The sequence below is a fragment of the Leptonychotes weddellii genome, chromosome 1 (assembly GCF_054177405.1).
Source record: "Leptonychotes weddellii isolate Sample4059 chromosome 1, ASM5417740v2, whole genome shotgun sequence".
Classification (NCBI taxonomy): Eukaryota; Metazoa; Chordata; class Mammalia; order Carnivora; family Phocidae; genus Leptonychotes; species Leptonychotes weddellii.
In genome coordinates, this window is record NC_138369.1 from 39,105,918 (window position 1) to 39,114,093 (window position 8,176).

Here is an 8,176-nt window from a genome sequence, read left to right on the forward strand (position 1 = left end):
CAGCTGAACCTCTCTTCCTTGATTGAAGACCTCACTGCAGTTCCCTGGAGGAAACCCCTTGCTTTAGGTCAGAGCACTCACTCTAACTCAGAGCTGACTAGCGCTCTCAGGACAGCTTCTTCAACAAACAAACATCACCAGAATCAATGACGAGAACAGTGGCAACTAACAGCTTTAAAGCTCTTTCCCATGATCAGGTATGACACTAAGTGCTGTATAGACATTTGCTTATCTATGCTTTACAATATCTCTATGAAAATACCCTATTAGCCACATCTCACAGACAAGATCAGTGAGTACCAGGAGGTCGAAATCTTATGAACATACAGCTTGTAAAAAGAAGAGCTTGGATTTAAACCAAGTTTGTCTTACAATAGGGCAAAGGTCCTTAATCACATGACAGCCAAAGACTGGAGAAGGGGACTTTTCATGGGTGTGATGATTTACATGCGCATGTTGTGATTTTAAGAGTAACAGCTGTGAATATTTAAATGGCATTCCTGAGGGTAGAGAGAAGCTTAAACTTCCAAACTGCCAATGCAGATGATACAAAAAGACTTCTGAGAGAGTATATTGGGCAGACAGTGGTCAATATCAGTTTCCTGTTGAGGAAATGTGGGCTAATTTATTTGGGATGATGATGACATAATGGGAGATGAAGTTGTAAGAAGGGAAAGAAGCGGGGGAGTCATTGTTCAATATTAGGCAGACAACTAGACCTTCCAATTTACTTTTTTTCTAGTTCTACCTGAGATAACCCACTTAAAAAATATTGTCCTAAGATATCACCTATGTGGCAGGCCAAACCATGGCCACTAAGCATTTATGAGCATATAGTTTATCTCTCCCACTATGATCAACAGGGTGCACTCTTATCCCTGGCCCACACCAATGGTTAAGTTAGAATGCTTTGGAAAATGTTTGACTCTATTTGAAGAAAATTCATACATATATTATATCACTTCCTTTCTCCAATATCCCTGTGGGATATTGGGAGAGAAGGTATTAAATTAGCATCTCAACTTCAGCAAAGACAAGATTCAAATTCACAAAGACTTATAAATATTAGAACCAGTTACTTTCTGTAAGTTCTCTCTTGGTTGGGAATAAGACAAGAGGGGATACCAGGAGTTAAAAAAAAAAACAAAAAACTGACCCAAATTGAATATTTCCTGCCAATATTCTTCAAAACCAAAAAACCAGACCTGAATAATCAAGAGATGATCATGTTAATATTTTGAGATGCTTGACTTAAAGGTATAGTTTAGAAATTTAGTCTCATTATCATTCATTCGTTAAACACATGTCTACTAAACACCTATTGTGTACCACCTAAAATGCTAGACTTAGGCACAAAGTGGTAAATAAAAGTACAAGATCCCTACCTGCAATCTCTTAGCTATCTGCTCTATACTGTTGGGCTTGTATGAAGAGGTCAAATTCTCTAAGGCAGCCGTGGCCAGCCTATAAGGCATCCACTAACCTCTTGGAAGTTCAGACAGAGTTTTGGTTGTTTGCATGTTTATTTTTCTAAGGAATGGGTTCATAGCTTTTATTCATTTCTCCAGTTCTTAACTTTAAAAGTTAACAACCAATAGTGGGGCTCCTGGGTGACTCAGTCATTAATCATCTGCCTTTGGCTCAGGTCACGATCCCGGGGTCCTGGGATCGAAACCCGCATCGGGCTCCCTGCTCGGCGGGAAGCCTGCTTCTCCCTCTCCCACTGCTTGTGTTCCCTCTCTCGCTGTGTCTCTCTCTGTTAAATAAATAAAATCTTAAAAAAAAATAAAAGTTAACAACCAATAGTAAAAGAACCATGACTGAAATAAAGTAATAAGGAGTTATTACCAATGAAGGCCCACACTCCTCCCCTCCATGCCTCTCCATTCCCCCCAATTTCTGGTTACATTTTGACAAATCCCAGTAGCCACTAGGATGTAATGGTGTGATATTTGCCTTGTAATCTCTAAAGTACTAGTATAAATAATAGTTAATGTTATGGTCATTATTACTCAATTTGTAGGTTTCTTCTTCTAACAGTTTCAAAGAAAGACAAATATTTAATGACGTGCCACTGTGTTCCAAAGACACCACCTTACAACACAGGTCACTTATGAAATGAGGAAAGAGTGACTCAGCACTCAAGCTACCATGCTGGTCAATTAGTTTGATCTGCTTTCCATTTTCTATCTTTCTTTTCTTCCATCCTGTCTGCATATCCTTTTTAAAAATAAAAAAAATAGGGGCACCTGGGTGGCTCCGTTGGTTAAGCGACTGCCTTCGGCTCAGGTCATGATCCTGGAGTCCTAGGATCGAGTCCCACATCGGACTCCCCGCTTTGCGGGGAGTCTGCTTCTCCCTCTGACCCTCCCCCCTCTCATGCCCTCTCTGTCTCATTCTCACTTTCTCAAATAAATAAATAAAATCTTTAAAAAAATAAAAATAAAATAAAATAAAAAACACTGGAAAACTTGGGGTTTCTGAGGGATTTCTTTAAATGGCTATTAATTATGGATGTTTTAAAATGGTATTATGTGTACATCCTGAGGCTATATGGGACCAAGTGAATTTTATGAATATAATAAATAAATAAATAATGCATTTCCACAGAGCTGGAAATAGACACTTAGGTTCCAAAACCTTTTGAGGAACTAAGAGAAATTAATGTTTTTCATCATAAGAACCCTGGTCACAGGGGCGCCTGGGTGGCTCAGTCGTTAAGCGTCTGCCTTCAGCTCAGGTCATCATCTCAGGGTCCTGGGATCGAGCCCCACATCGGGCTCCCTGCTCGGTGGGAAGCCTGCTTCTCCCTCTCCCATTCCCCCTGCTTGTGTTTCCTCTCTCGCTGTGCCTCTCTCTGTCAAATAAATAAATAAAATCTTAAAAAAAAAAAAAAAAGAAGAACCCTGGTCACAGTGTACAGACTGCATCCTGAATTGTACAATGGTTGGCTGGATTTTATTCTCCTCCTCCTTCATTTGATAATACACTACAGTTAAAAACCTGAAGAATTTAAGCAAGCACTGTCGGATAATTGCAGCCTTTGAAGACTGACACCCAATTGCTCCCTCCCTCCTTCTCTCTCTGCCTTTGCTTTCCCCAGCTTACATTTCCAGACTTCTTCTCCTATAAAGATGACTTATTTTTTAAAAATAATTGCACTTATTTTGACTAGTCTGGCTCTTTTAAGACAGTTTGGTTATATTCATTGCAAAAGCATTTGGAAATTATCTATTTGTTTCCTCTACCCCAGCACACACTATCACTTCATCTTCTGGTTATGAAAGTAATAAACATCCCACAGGAATCCTCTGTTTTCAAAGTCATCTAGGTGTGTAATATCTCTAGGTTTTTCAGTATTTAAAGCAAAGTATATCTAGAGAAAGTGTTCCTGTCTTCTGTGGCTGTTAAATTCAAAGGGAACATGATGATTTGGCTTTGCAGAACATGAGCTTCTCCCTTCCTCTGACAGCTCTAGTAATAGTGCCTGGGTTAGAAGTAAGATCCTTAGAACGTGAAAATCAAATTCTATATAATCCGCTTACAGGGGAAGCAAATTAAGAGCTATTTTTGATATTTTTTGAGCCCAACACATGGTCTCCTCCACAAATGAAATTTGACACTCAATCCATCCCTACCACCGACCTGAGGAATATAAGTCTGCCAAGAAGCTTAAAATTCGCTAACAAGTCCACATGAGCAATGGGCTGTCCAATCCAAATATAAGATTTCTAAACAGCTTACGCTTTCTAAACAAAATCTGTTTTCTATTTTCCGTTGGTAAGTAATTTCCCTGCAAATCACTTAAGCATTCGAGTTTACTGCATTATCTCAAAACGGCATTAACTTTCAGCATGTCTCTCTCTCTCTCAGTCATAAAATATTACAAAGTCAAGTCTAAGCCAAAAAGCTGAAGCCTGCCTGGAAGCAGCTCTGTTGAGATGCCATTTGTTGTTGTTGTTGTTGTTGTTGTTCTTACAACCTCTCTTGGAGGAGGAAGCAGATGATGCTCTAGTCTCCCTCACGATGACTGTCTGCAAGAACACGGTGCAAGTTGCATTGCTACAAACCACACTAGCCACTTAGAAGGGCGGGGGCGGGGGATGGATTCTTTGAACCAAGTGGAAAATTACCTGGAGACATTAAAGACTTATTCTCTCTTACGGCATTAGATACTCAGGCAAATGTTTCTAACTCATATAGCCTAATGGTTAAAAGTGCAGATTTTGCCATCAAACAAAGTGCGTTCAAACCTCATTAGGTGGTTGTGTGGCCTTGGGCAGGTTACTAAACCTTGCTGTGCACGGTCTTCTATTTGGTGATGTGAAGGTAAGAACAGTATCTCTCCCACAGTCACTGTGAGGATTAAGTTATATAACGCTATAACCCCCTCCTTCTTGGACTGTCTTTGGAAACTGGATATTCTCCAGCTTTATTACACCGAGCTTGAGATCTTTCCATATCTGGCTTTTGCCCATAAAAAGTGAGGCGCAGGAAAGACTTCTTACACATCCAGAAAAGCTGTCAGCCCAAGCATTTCCCTAAATGGAAATGATTTCCTCCTCCAAAGGAATTCTACTTTCGGCTTTAAAATGGAATAAGTAAAAGGGGCAGTGCATAGCTCGTGTTAAGTTCTTAGCAAATGTGAACTGAATCTGAGACTATAGCTGGCTCGCTTTTGTTTCTTCAAATTCTTGGTACAAATTTTTTTTTGCCATTATTCAAAGACTCAGTCATCTGGCTGTCTACCACCTCCTGCCTTTCTGTAGGGAGATGCTCTTCTCTCTGCCTCAGAACTTTTACTGATCATGGTATCTCTGTCATATGTTGGATCTTCTGTTTCCTGCAGACTCTACTGACAGGAATCATAGAGACAAAAAGAGAGAGGAACAGAGGATATGCGTAGGAATCTAGGAATCTACTCTGCAGATAGACAGCATGACATCGAAGAGGTGCTGGATCTCTCCAGTATTCAGACCATATACAAGCCTCTTAAAGGATCAACAACATGGCCAATATTTTTGCCTTCTTTATTCATCCATGAATGAATATGATAATACCTGGATCCTGAAGGTAGCCTGAGTCTCTTCCCTGCAACGAAAAGAACCTACCTCACATGCTTCCCATTGGACTGAGCATTTTGTCCTCATTACATACACAGCTGACTCTCAGGGAGCACCAGCAGGCTGTATCTGCACTTATTCCTGAAAAGGCAAGAGGCAGGACACCATGCGGTTGTCTTCAGTTGTGAGCACACACCTGGGCTCCTATCAGAGGACCAGCAGAGAACGTCAGCTAGCATACATCTATCCTTAAGACCCATTATTTCCCTATCATGTCTCCAAATGAAAACAAAACTAAGTGGGAAAAAGTCAGGAGCAGAGATAATTGGTATGATCCTTGGGGGAATCTCTTGCTTGTGGGAACATGCTGCTTTTAAGTCCCAAGGTACAGTCCACAGACAGAATCACCAGGGAATGTCCTGAGCCGCCTCAGACCACAAAGATCCCTGCACCTTTTTGACAGAGCTCCCCTGCCTTATTCTGAGTAAATTCTTGGGTACCTGGAAGGGTGAGCTTAGCTTTCACTCATCAACTCTTTGACTTCTTCAGCCATTACCATAGCTTTCTGACCCCTAAACCAACTGCTAATATGTTAGCCTTAGCATATGCCTGCAAACCCTACAACCCAGCTGCTTACTATGATTCAGAGTTCATAACTGTGTTTGGCATATGCTACCTTCTCAGATCCCTCTATGCTTCTCATCTCAACCCTAGAAGAGGATGATATTCCACTTAACTGCTACCCTTGATACTCCTCAGCTACAGATAATGGCTTATATCCTCCAACCCAGCTCTGGCACCTATAATCAACAGAATCTGAAATTTTTACATTACTGTACAAGGAATCAGAAAATCCAGGTTTTAGTCCTGGATCCATTTTTATATGATCGTGGCAAGAGTTCCTTGATGTATTAGCTTGCTAGGGCCACCATAATGAAATGCCACCACCTGGATGGCTTAGAGAATGTAAATTTATTGTGTCACAGTTCTGTAGGCTAGAAATCCAAGATCAAGGTGCCAGCAGGGCTGGCCCTTTCTGAGAACTCTGAGAAGAGAGAGATGTTCCAGGTCTCTCCTCTAGCTTCAAGAAGCCTCAGGTGTTCCTTAGCTTATAGATGGTCATCTCCCTGCATCTCCTTACATTACTTCCTTCCATGTGTGTTCATGTTCAGGTTTTCCCTTTTTATAAGGACACCAGTCATATTGAATTAGGGACCCACCCTCCTTCAGTGTGACCTTATCTTAAATAATTACAACTGCAATGACTCTATTTCTAAATAAGATCACATTCTGAGGTACTGGGAGTTAGGACTTCAGTATGTGAATTTGTCTGGGGGACAGAAACCTAATGCAACCCACAGCAGCTGGTAATCCCTGCTTTATCTACTTGCCAAGTTGGTGTGAGAAAAAATGAATACAAAAGCATTTTGCAAACGGTAAAGTACTACACAAACACAAGGAATTATTAGGACTTCAAATACCTATTGGAATTTGGTTTTTGAGACTTACAGAACATAACCATCTTTTTTTTTTAAGATGTATTTATTTATTTATGTGAGAGAGAGTGAGAGAGAGCACAGCAGGGTAAAGGGCAGAGGGAGAAGCAGACTCCCCACTGAGCAGGGATCCTGGATTCTGGGATCATGACCTGAGCCAAAGGCAAACGATTAACTGACTGAACTACCCAGGCGCCCCAGAACGTGACCGTCCTAATGATTATCCTGTACATAAGAACTGACTAAAAGTGGCCTTGCAACTTCTATAAAACTGAAGTTATTTTTCTGCAAGGGCTGTTTCCTTCTCATTTATTGATTTGCATAAAATGCCACTTAATGGCTTAAATATTTATAGTGAACTCAGTAGTAGTTCAATTTCCATGAAATAAAAAGGTGCATTATCTCTTACTGCAGACAGAGTCCTTTTTTTCCAAGCCATTTACATTTCCATCTCACCAAGACAGAACTTATGTAAACGGATTAGTACCACGGAAACAAAATATAGTCCTTGAAGGGGAAAATTTGACTGGGAAAAGGGCTTGTGCTCTGAAACTTCCTCCAAAGGCTAAGTTGATAGAGAAACACTTGAAAATCAAACTAGCTGAAATGATAGAGATTCATTATTCCCCCTAAGGAAGAAAGAGACAAGAAGTTTTCTGATTCCATTTCTGTGCCTATCCAAGATATTAGTATTGGGGCCATCTTCTGCCAGGGGAGGCGATGACAATAATCAATGATTGCTTTCACAGAAAGTAGCTATAGAAATTTTTAACACCTTTGAAAATTATTTTTTAATTGCATGGCATATTAGTTTCCTGTGGCTGCTGTAACGGGTTACAATTAGCTCGCTGGCTTAAAACAACAGCCTCACAGTTCTGGAGGCTACAAGTCCAAAATCTCGCAGGGCCATGCTGTCTCCAGGGGCTCTATGTAAGAATCCATTTCTTGCCTCTTTCAGCTCCTGGTGGCTGCCCTAGCATTCCTAGGTTTGTGGTGGCATCACTCCAATACTGGCCTCTGTCTTCACATTGCTTCATCCTCTATGTGACTGTGTCTGCTCCTTGGCCTGAAATCTACCTCTCCTTCCTCTTGTAAGGACCCTTGGGATGGCATTCAGGGTCAACAGGAGGAATCCAGGGTAATGCCCTCCTCTCAAACTCCTTAACTTAATCACATCTGCAAAGACCCTTTTTCCAAATAAGGTGACATTCACGGGTTCCAGGGACTTTGGGCAGGGCCGAGAGGTATTTTTCAACTATCACACATGGGTAGAATAAAGAAGCTTCCAATATATATTTTTGGATCATTAGTTTTCAAGCTGTTTCCAAAAAGCCTTGTAGCTTTGAAGCGGAAATGCAGGAATTACAGAGGAAGGTGAAATGTGACCAAATCTTGGGCCTCCTTTCTGCATCATCTGAACAGCCCTGCTTTTTTCTGTTTGGGACAATGGGATCCTGTGAGAAATGTCATTTCTAGGAAGAATTCAGTGCCTTCAAAACAAGGCTGAAATGTACTGTTCAAGATTGGTGATTGTGAAAATGTTTTTGTGGCTACACAAAATTCACATGGGAAAAAGAATTTTTTTACACAGAACATAGACTCTCAGCATAGGAGATT